Genomic DNA, 11,729 nt, shown 5'->3' with positions numbered 1-11,729 from the left:
GACGTGCTGGGCCCCTAATTCAGCCTGGGAATCTCAGATAGAGAGGCCCGTAAGGCTTAATTTCTGCAGTTTTTTACTTAATTTCAGCCGGTTTTTTTTAAACGGCCGGCCTGGTCGGCCTGGAATGGAGAGGCCTTTCTGGAATTGTCCCACATTTCCCAGTGGCCAGCACGCCCCTGAGTGTGAACATCAAGCCCAGCATCCGCCTTTGAAATTGAGTCTATATATAGGAAGTAAAAGTTCATATGAATGGCCTGTAGTCTCGCTGTTTTACCCCTGCTGGTGTTAGAAGAAATAACTCTCTATGCAAGCGGATGGGTGTTTGCCGAACCTTACACTTGATTTTATTACCTTAATAAACATTTTCATAAATACTATATGCTTCCAGTTGCTAGTAGTTAAAGTCTTCTTTCAATCACTACGATATGCGTTTTGGTAAATTATGGTCCCATTTATTTTAAAATTGATGATAAAGTAGTGTATGCTGTAGGAGGGGCGTGGCTACCGTGTGACGCTTTGATTGACAAGCTACACAACCAATAGCATTAATTCCCCACCCCCGCTCTGGTCCCAACCAATAGCATTCATTTCCGAGTGCACCGGATATAGAAAGATGGCGGATTTAAAATCGCTGAAAAAAATTCATTTACGGTCTGTAGAGTCTATGGGCGTGTCATACCTGTGACTGTCTATGGTGAACATGCACGCACACACACACACATGCACGCACGCACGCACGTGCGCACGCACGCGCGCGCGCACGCACACACACGCGCACACGCGTATGCGCACACGCACACCCACACGCACGCGCCTGAATTGTGGTAATATCCAAGTTCCTATCCAGACAGAAATGTGCTTCATTTTAGATTTTAGCATAGTTTTTTAGCATTTTAGCATTGGCTATTCAAAAATAGCAGATCTGCTATTTTTGAACATTTTTGAAAAATTTTGAAAGTGTTTGAAAATGTTTAAATAATTTTTTTTGGGGGGTTGGCACAAAACATCTTCTGATGGGGGTCTGCGGCCAAATATATATCAATTTGGGGGTCCTTCCTTGGCACTAAAAAGTTTGAGAACTACTGATTTAGAAGGCATTTGTAGAATCGGCCTCAGGTCTCAATGGGTTAATAGGAGAGAATAATTGGCCCATTTGGACTCCAGAGTGGGTTTTTGGTTCCTATTGTATTTTAAACACTTTGAACCCCAGTGTCCCCATTCTGGGGTGAACATTCCGTGAAAATAGCTCACAGCTTGCATTACTTTAACTCCACAAACCCAGGGGTTCAAAAACCTTTCAGCTTGTTGAGACCCAAAAGATACATTTTGGTGTCTCAAAAAACTGTTTCCCAAACAGTGCCGTGGTACAGGACCCATGTTTTGGTCCCGTACCACGTAGTAAGTAAATATCCCTTTGTTTTGAAAGATTATTTCAAAACATCAAAACATTCAAGTTTAAACAAAGCAATGTGTTCAACTTTTCATCAATTAAAAACAATTCCAACATTTTTTGAAAGTATTTCATAATTGTTTTTTTCAAAAAAGAAACATTGAAAATAGCAGATCTGCAAGCTCACAACGCGGCATGAAGCGACTCGTTGTGAGCTTGTAGATCTGCTATTTTCACTGGTTTGGGTCCCGGGCAAATGTTTAAAAGGTTTGGGAACCAATGCTTCACGGGACCCAAACTTACTCAAATATATTATAACTTAAGCTTAACAATGATGAACTTAAAGGAGTAGTTCACCCCCCAAAAAATTACACACTCCAAGAAGTCTTAAATTCAAACTTTTTTTGTTTTTGTCACATTCCTAAGCCAATAATTTGATGACCGGCAGAAGTTTTTTTTTCACAACGCGTCACATCGTAACACGTTATGAGATTGAAGATCTGTTATTTTCGTCATTTTTGAAAATGTGTGGCCTTTAAAAAGAAATAATAATAAGTCCACGACCCAATAATGGGTCTCGACTCTCGACCCACCGTTTTGGAAACAGCTCACTAAACTAATGACACTATTAGATTATCTCAAGACAGGTCTGTCTGAAAAGCTTTTCTTCCAGTATCGTAGTGATGATGAAGAGATATTGGTATAGGCCTAAAAATATATATATCGGACATCGGTGCATTCTTGCTTTGATATTGTCTGTCTACCATAGGGTTGATTTATAGTCCATTGCACAAAGGTGTCGCTCGCCATAAATAGTCATTCTACAAGCTCACAACGCATTACATAAATCAAGCTTTTACATCCCTCTCAGACAGAGAGAGAGAGAGAGAGAGAGAGAGAGAGAGAGGGAGAGAGAGAGTGCAAGTTCACTTTGCCATTATTGTTCTCATATAAAGCTCAGATAATTCAAGGTAGAAAGGTAAGGAGTTCTTGGAAGGAGGGGTGAGGGAGGTAAAAGAAAGAGAGGTCTAGAAGTAGAGTCGAGTAGAGAGGAAGAAAGGCCAGAGGGATCGAGTGGAGGAGGTAAGGAATTAGGGAGGAGGGGAGTATTGAGTGTGTCTTCCTGCCTCTGTCTAGACTTCCACATCCATTCTTCTGTCCTCTATCCAAACAAACACACACACAATGGACCTGGCACTGCCCTGCACACTGGCACTCCTGAATCATGCCCTGATTTCCCTGAGTCATGGCCTTATATCCCTGAATCATGTCTATAACTCTCGAGTGAGTACATTTTCAACACTCAATACTGAAATTAACACTCAAAATGTGTGTACCGGAGTAATAAGGGGCAGACACTTATCTGGCACTATGGAACTATACGAGCCTGGCACTGCTAATGCCCTTATTTCCCTGAGTCATGTCTAACTTTCGAGTGTTCAAAATATACAGACCTTCATGGGTCCTTTTGGTTAATTTGTTAAATGAACGTGTTAATTGAATTTGTTAAATGAACACTGTTACACTACAGTGTACCAGAGTACAGGGCATGCAGTTATCAGTGATGGAACACGCAGAGGGAATCATCCCCTCATATAAAGTCAAATATCAAAAACAAACACAATGGACCTCCTCCCTGTGCACTAGCTGGCACTGCCCTGGTCCTTATGTCCCTGAGTCTTAGAGTCAGGCACCTGCAGTGACATCACCGGTGGGCATGTTTGGTCATTTCAAACAGGATTTTCTGATAGTTATTAGCTTGGAATCACCGTTCATGATGTCATTGGTAGGCAGGTTTCTGATCTGAGGATGCACAATTATGTATTAGTGAGAACCAATTATATGAAGATATTGTTGGAAGCACTCCTTTAAGGCTCCTTTTTAAACCCTTGTGGGGTTTATGTGTCATCCACGCACGCACACGCGCGCAAACACACACGCACACGCACACGCACACGCACACGCACACACCACGCACACGCACACGCACACTCACACACACACGCCATGGCCTACCCACCCATTTGTGTTTGTTTGAAATCAAAACAATTATGGGTATAGAGCGTGCCAAAAATCCTGAAGGGGGCGTCAACAAGTGTCTTTTGGTAACGGCGGACATCTTTGAGGGGTAAAAATCAGGTTGACTTAACATTGCCCAATGCCACGCCCAATGCCACACCCCACCCCCCAACCCCCCCCCCCCCCCCCGTGGTGACGACACGTTGGCACGCTCTATAGAGAGGCAAATTACATTCAGTTCTCTGAGGCCGATTGTCTTCTAAATCAGTAGTTCTCAAATGTTTTCTTGTCAAGGACCCCCCAAAAATGATACGTGTTTGGCCGAGGGACCCCCCATCTGGATTTTTTTTTTGTGCCAGGGACCCCCAGAAGAGAAGATTTGTGTCACAACTTTTCAAAATTACTTTCAATATTTTCAAAAATGTTCAAAATAGCAGATGTATTCAAGCTCGCAGCACGGCACGAAGTGACACGCTGTGAGCTTGAATATCTGCTATTTTTGAGAACCACTGTTCAAAATCCTAAGAGTTTTTTGAAAAACGTATGTTGCTATTTGGCTCAAATCTAAAATGACGGGTTACAGTAAAGGTCTTTTTGCATGTGTGTTGTGTGTGCTCAGATTGATATGCGTGCATGTGTGTGTGCACGCGTGTGTGTGTGCGTATACTGCCAGGCTTTCATAACTGTCATTGAGACAGTCTGTACGTTAGTCTTTGTAATTAAATAACCTACTTTAACAACAACGTCCTTGTTGATAAGTTGATGTGAACGAGATAGAGAGAGAGAGAGAGAGAGAGAGGAGAGAGAGAGAGAGGAACACAGCACATTTATTATAACATCCTGTCATCATTTAAGACACAGGAAGTCCAATGACCTACTGAAGATGTTCCATCCCCATGCTCTTTAGATCAGTGCTTTCTCAAACTTTTTCGCGTCAAGGACCCCATATGTTTTGGACCGAGCCCCCCCCCCCCCCCAATCTGAATATAATTTGTGCCAGGGACCGCAACACAAGATTTGTGTGTTGCAAAAGATTTTGATGTTATAACTAATTTGGGTGGGGACCCCCTGTAACCCCCTCAAGGACCCCTGAGGATCCCCGGACCCCACTTTGAGAACCACTGCTTTAGACAGCTTCAGATGTATTGGTAACATTGATCATCTAATAATTAACTGCATGACATCTATGTCGGATAGGCAGCAAAATCCACAGAAAATGGCAACGGCCTGTGTGTGTGTGTGTGTGTGTGTGTGTGTGTGTGTGTGTGTGTGTGTGTGTGTGTGTGTGTGTGTGTGTGTGTGTGTGTGTGTGTGTGTGTGTGTGTGTGTGTGTGTGCGCGCGCGCATGCGTGTTGTCATTAATGTTGTGCACTTTTAAATGCTGGGTCTGGTGTGATCTCAGTTGTTAGTATTAGTAATGTTATTGACAGGCACATAAATGTTCTGATTAGTAAGCAAATCAATCAATCAATCAATCAATCAATCAATCAATCAATCAATCAATCAATCAATCAATCAATCAATCAATCAATAGGGCGCTTTCACATAGGAACTGTTCAGAAGATGGGGGGTATGGGGGTGTGGGGTATCGGAGTATGGGGGGTTTTTACATAGGAACTTTCAGAAGATGGATGGCATGGGGGCCATGGGGTTTATGGAAATTGATGGGGGGGGGGGGGGGTTGGGGGGGGGGCTTTCTTCAGGGAAAGGGAGAGAGAGAGAGAGAGAGAGAGAGAGAGAGAGAGAGAGAGAGAGAGAGAGAGGGAGAGGGAGAGAGAGAGAGAGAGAGAGAGAGGAGAGAGAGAGAGAGAGAGAGAGAGAGAGAGAGAGAGATGACAACAGATCAATGAGAAACAGAAATAAATGGCAATGTTCCCCCTTTTCTTAGATTCCGAGGCAGAGCAAGAGGGACAAAGACGGACAGACAGACAGACAGACAGACAGACAGACAGACAGACAGACAGACAGACAGACAGACAGACAGACCGACCCACAGTAACACCATGTGACAGAGACAAAGAGACAAAAACTAGAAAATGTGCTCCTCGGAGCACAAGCCTCCGCCAGCAGACCCGTGCTATTTTAATAGCACGGGTCGTCTTGGTAGAACGGGTCGTCTTGGTAGAATGCGCGTGGTTTTTGGTGTTCTATAGGGGCGACTGAATATGTAGTGTCTGCATCTAAAAAATGTTCTTCTTGAAGCAATGTGTCATATGGGAGTCCTCGTAATTGACTGGTTTGTTCAAATACTTGTCTGTCTTCTTCATCTTCATTGTCTTGAACAGTTTCAGCAGTTGATTGGTGTGTTTGATCAGCTTTGGCCTTCTGCGCCTTTGTTTGACCAATGTTAGGTGTTCTCAGAGGGACACACACACGCACGGACGGGTGATTTGGACTAGAAGATACTGTTCCAATCAAGACTGATTGATCCTGTCTTACCTCGCTTCAAAAACGTAAACGGTTTTTTGAAGTGACACACCTATTTATAGAATTGTATTTCGTCATGCATTCCTCTAGCCAATCAAAGGCATTGGTGTCAACATATTAATACGTATTAAGATTTCGGTCTTGTTGTGGGATCAATTCAACTCTAGTCCTCTTCTGTGTTACTGTTGTAGATGAGTATGCTTTCTTAGCTTTGGCCTTCTGCGCCTTTGCTTGACCAATGTCAGGTGTTCTCAAAGGGACACACACACGCACGGACGGGTGATTTGGACTAGAAGATACTGTTCCAATCAAGACTGATTGATCCTGTCTTACCTCGCTTCAAAAACGTAAACGGCTTTTTGAAGTGACACACCTTTTTATTATAGGATTGTATTTCGTCATGCGTCCCTCTAGCCAATCAGAGACATTGATGTCAACATATTGACACGTATTAAGAGTTCGGCTTTGTTGTGGGATCATTTCAACTCTAGTCCTCTTCTACGTTACAATTGTAGATGAGTATGCTTTCTTAGCTTTGGCCTTCTGCGCCTTTGCTTGACCAATGTTAGGTGTTCTCAGAGGGAAACACACACGCACAGACGGGTGACTTGGACTTACTGAAGGTACTGTTCCAATCAAGTCTGATTGATCCTGTTTTACCTCACTTATTTATAGAATTTTATTTCGTCACGCGTCCCTCTAGCCAATCAGAGGCATTGGTGTCAACAAATTGACACGTGTCACGTGGAGCTTGCCCAATGTTAGCTTGGCTAACAATGTTTGCTCACACAAAGCGAAAACATATTCTCCACCTTCGGCGGAGACAAAGACAAGGAGAGAGATTAGGCCTGGACAGAGTTTTATGGTTCCCAATCCCTCCTCCAGCTAGCTGGACATTCCTCCTCTTAACGGTTTGTTTAAATACTTCATGTTTGTTGAGAGAGTGCAAGAGGAAGGAGAGAGAGGGAGAGAGAGGGAGAGAAAGAGAGAGAGAGAGAGAGAGAGAGAGAGAGAGAGAGAGAGAGAGAGAGAGAGAGAGAGAGAGAGAGGGGGGGGGGAGGGAGAGTGAGAGTGAGAGAGAGAATCAATCAATTTCAATCATATCCATGTTTGTCCATGCCACCACAGCAGTGGTTCTCAATCTTCAAGGACCCCCATAACTATGAGTGTACAGATGAAACCATTAATGGACCCAAAAGGGTCCGTTTGGTTCTATTTGTACACTCTCAGAGTTACAGACCTGTAAGGCAGGGGGTTGGGGGCCCGTAGGGGGTCATCAGAGTAACTACAGGGGGGGCCGCCACATCTTTGCGTGATACTATAGGGACTTTTTTTTTAAACCCTTGCTGCATCCCTATTCTGGGGTGTACTTTTGCCAAAAATAGCAGATCTACAAGCTCACAGCGCGCCTGCGATGCGTTGTGAGCTTGTAGATAGATAGAGCTATTTAAGGCAAAGAGGTTTGGGAAAAAAGAGCAGGCCAAGTACCGAGCCAAAGGTCAAGTTTACAAAGTATTGAGGGTTTAAATCGTTAAATGTCTGAAAACACACACATTTAACATGAATCCAATATGCAGTGGGGGTCCCTGCTTCATATCTTTCTCAGCTAAGGGGTCCTTGGCCTGTAAGGTTCCATGTGGAACCCTGTCAAAGGAACCCTGGGGGTCCCTGGACCAAACTTTGAGAATCAGGCCACCAGACAACAATAACTTCATATTCATATCGACAGCATGCATAGTCATAAAACATCAGCTGAATCAGATATGAGGCCGTATATAGGACTCTTATCTTCAACTAAAATGTTAATGATTATGGATCTGATGTTCTGATCACTGGCCAACAGTTATTATGACAAACGGACAAAGACAACATTCTGTTCTCATAAAACAACCCCGACACTCTTTGTTACAAAGGTTTATAGGTTATCTGTGTAACTGTGGGTTTCAAACTGTGGTCCGGGGGAACAACAGGGGGTCTTTGAGTGGATTGTGAGTGGTCCCCATGTAGCAAAAAGGTGGAATAATAGCAATTGAAATGTTATCATAATTATTTTGGGGGAAGTTGGAACAATTGTAAATAGGGTGGCCACGAGTTTTGATTGATTGCAGTGTATAATTTGACCACTCACTGATTAGTTATAAGGCGTTTTAATCTTCAAACCTATCAGTAAAAAATACAAAAAATAAATAAATCAAATTGAATTAAAGATTTAAACAATAATAATAAGTAATTAATAATACTCCTTAAGACAGCTGTGGTCTAATAATGTCGATCTATTGAGGGGATCCGTGGCATGAACACGTTTTAGGAAAACCCTGAATAAGAGAGAATAGGCCTACATAACAGCTGATCTGGAATGGATATAGGTTATTTTTCGCTGTTTGCGCGCAACACGGTCGTACGGCAAAATATAAAACGCTGCTTGAGCGAAGAAACGAATCAATGCAGTTATATACACAAACACGCACGCGCACGTCGTCGCGTGCATTCGTTCTTCACACACGGGCACGCACACATCAACTATAGCCTTCAACAACTTTCACTGACAACTTTTTTTTCATTTGAGTATTTCCAATTTTCAGTATAGCCTACTTTTACTTACTCCACTACAACTCGGGGCAAATATTGTACACTACAATTATTTGAAAACTTTAGTTAGTTACTTTGTAGATTTAGATTTTGATTATTATTACACTTGTGAAATGGGACCTTCTGCATAATGAGTAGGCTACTTTCTACTTTTTGTAGGCTACTTTAAGTAGGCTACATTTTGATGCCAATACATTTGTGCTTTAACTAAAGGCTACATGTTGAATACCAGACTTTTACTTGTAACAGTGAAACAGACGTTTACTTGTAACAGTGTGTTTCACCATGCAGTATTTGATACTTTTACTTAAGTAAAAAAAAAGTAGTACTTTTTCCAAACAAGTTTGAACAAATGAAAACGATACGATACGTTTAAATGGCTCAATTCAATAATGACCTGCCATATGAATCAACATTCAAATGAACCAAACCTTGATGGGTGTTGCAGAGATGGGACGTCCCGCATGGGAATAGAGGTCCTGTAAACTCCCGTTACTTCTCTCCCCGGGTTCCCATGTCTTCTTTCTGCAGCAGTAGAGAGCCTCTATTCCCCAGGTCCAAGTTCTTTCTCAAACTCAGTGCCAGAACTTCTCTTTCTTCCTCTCTCTGGAACGATAGACCTGGGCGTTTCTCTGCGATCAAGTTCCCCCCCAAAAAAGCCGAAAATGTCTTCGGTTCCCCGGTTGGTTGGTTGGTTGGATCGATCGCCTCAGTGTTGTTGGGTTGTTGGGTTCTTCTGTTCTATAAGTCAGATCACTCCAAAAACAAAGAGTTTTACTGACTGCACGAAACGCCAAGTAAAGCAGAGGTTGATCATCACAGGGACACACACACACACACACATACACACACACACACACACACACACAAAACTAGATATCCAAACGATATATAAAGATTGATTTTCAGAGAGAGAGAAAGCAGCAGCTGGGCGTTGAAGCTTCCCCCCTCCACCAAAACCCCAGCCACCAACAAGAAAAAGAAAAACAGCCTTTTCTCCTTGTTGCCAAAAATGAAAAAATCCCTTTTTATTCCTGTTTCGGGAAAATGTTTTTTTTTTTTCTAGCGGAGCTGGCAGAGGAGAGCAGGAGATTCCAGACCTCTAACAAGGAGAAGAAGGAGAAGACATTCTTCTATCCATCCATCCTGATTCCTACCCCAAGTTAAGAGTTTCTCCTCCTTCTGCTTTCTTCAGCAAAACTCCACAGTGGAGTCAAAGCCAAGCGAGGAGAAAAAAAACCTTCGATGATAAACTAACTTATCTGTTCATTCTCTCTCTCTCTCTCTCTCTCTCTCTCTCTCTCTCTCTCTCTCGTCCAACTGGGCGACGGATGGGAGCGCGCCTCATTGACGGAGCTGTTTGCCATCGGCGAGCGCGCATGAGAGGAACAGATGTACGCGCACGCGCGCGCGCAAGATAGAGAGAGAGGGGGGGACCGGGGACGTGCAACACAACTTGTCACTGAAATGTTTTTTTCAGTGTGCCTGCCATGCCAATGGCAAGGCAAAACACATTATTGTATTCCGACATATTTATAATGAGAAACACTTCTTAAAAGTGCATAAAATGCTTAGAAGTTGTTAAAATCAGTAAAAAAGTATAATACTTAAAAGTTGTTAATATTTGTAGAAATACTTAACTGTAAATTAAGTGAGCAAAACGTATTTAAAATATTATATGTATATATTTATTATATAAATTTAATATTTTATATTTATTCTGTTGCTGCTCCAGATGCAGTGTTGTAGCCTACTATTAGGCTACTGTAGGCCTACTGTTTTTGAGTAGGCTGGCTAACAGTAGCCTACTTACAATTAATCAAATTGAGTTAAAACACTTAGCTAGCAGCAGGCACACTTAAAATGTCTTTTAATTTTGTTTCTAGTTTTCTCTTCAGGTGACAGGTCTGTCTCACTCAGCGCTGTGCGCGTAACTTGCGTAACAAAAGATGCACCAACAAAGTGTGAAAGTATAGTCTAGGAGTCACGCACAGTCTCGTCCCTCTTTTTTCTCTCACTGACTGACAAGCGAGTAGCAGACTCACGCACGCACGCACACGCACGCACGCACACACACACACACACACACACACACACACACACACACACACACACACACACACAAACTATTTTTCACACACGCAAATCTCTTTCAAACCTCCCTCTCTCTACCCCTGCTCTCTCCATCAGTGTCTCACCCTGACCCCCCCTCTCTCTCTCTCTCTCTCTCTCTCTCTCTCTCTCTCTCTCTCTCTCTCTCTCTCGCTCTCTCTCAGTGAGTGGGGTGTGTGTCATCCACTGCAGGCGATGTATCTGTCTGTGTATGTATGGCGGGCCATTGAGTCATATACCTTAAACCATATACTTTAGTGGACTGGGGTCCCCCAGGGCTCTATGCTACGGCCCCAACTGTTTTCACTATACAGTACACCAGTGGTTCACAAACTTTTGTATGTCAAGGATCCCTAAAATGACATGTATTTGGCTGCGGACCCCCATCTAAAAATACAGTTTGTGCCAGGGACCCCTACAACGACCGCGACCGGGCAAGGGGCTCTACCGCAGTATCAAGAGTTCCACCACCAGGCTCTGGTGCAGTTTTAATCCGGCTGCTGTCAGAATGCTGAATGAGGCATAAGCCTGAATGAGGCATAGGCCTTGTTCAGCAGCCTGACAACAGGCGGTGCAGACTTTTCTGGCTCTTCCTGAACACACCTGTGGATTATACCAGGGACAATGACTTGGACTTAGCTCCCCCTCGGACACACCTGTGGACTACACCAGGTACAAATGACTTTTTGTTGCACTCCCTCATGGAGCTACTTGCGGATTATACTAGGGTCAGTCCACCCTAGGTGGACACGCACTGACCTTTTGCACCTTAATTCTATGTATAACGCACTGACTTTTTTTGTCTTTTTTATTGTGCTCTTTTTTCTCTAAGCACCTTAACGTCCATATGTATATCATGCACAGTATAAGTATAACATGCACAGTATACATACATTGCTGCTATGCTCAGGCACCTTAGTTTTTTATTATCTCAGTATACTTTGTAAATATGTAGATAACTTGTCTGGCCTTCTGTTGCTCTCTTGTTTTTGATCTCCTTCCCACTTGCCCCCCACCCCCTCTTCTTCTCCCCCCCCCCTCTTCTTTCTATGGAAACTAACGTTGCGATGGGAACGATGTACAAAAACGAATTTCACCACTTTTTTACCTTGTAAACCTGTGATGTGACAATAAAACTGATTCTGATTCTGATTTCTGATTCTGAGGGACCTGGCACAAATGATAAATACAA

General features: G+C 43.1%; 1 protein-coding gene across 1 annotated transcript in view; it reads right to left on the bottom strand.

Moving 5' to 3' along the window:
- The window catches only part of plekhg2 (pleckstrin homology domain containing, family G (with RhoGef domain) member 2), a 129,129-nt gene extending 119,895 nt beyond the window's left edge, over window positions 1–9,234 (bottom strand). The window contains exon 1 of the mRNA XM_080429111.1: window positions 8,857–9,234. The gene's annotated coding sequence lies outside the window, so the exon portion shown is untranslated. The remainder of the gene's footprint in view (window positions 1–8,856) is intronic.
- Between the last annotated feature and the right edge of the window lie 2,495 nt (window positions 9,235–11,729).

Source organism: Gymnoscopelus braueri (genome assembly GCF_963280865.1).
Source record: "Gymnoscopelus braueri genome assembly, chromosome: 5".
Classification (NCBI taxonomy): domain Eukaryota; kingdom Metazoa; phylum Chordata; class Actinopteri; order Myctophiformes; family Myctophidae; genus Gymnoscopelus; species Gymnoscopelus braueri.
The sequence above is the reverse complement of the archived record's forward strand: the minus strand, read 5'-3'. Positions and strand labels throughout refer to the sequence as shown.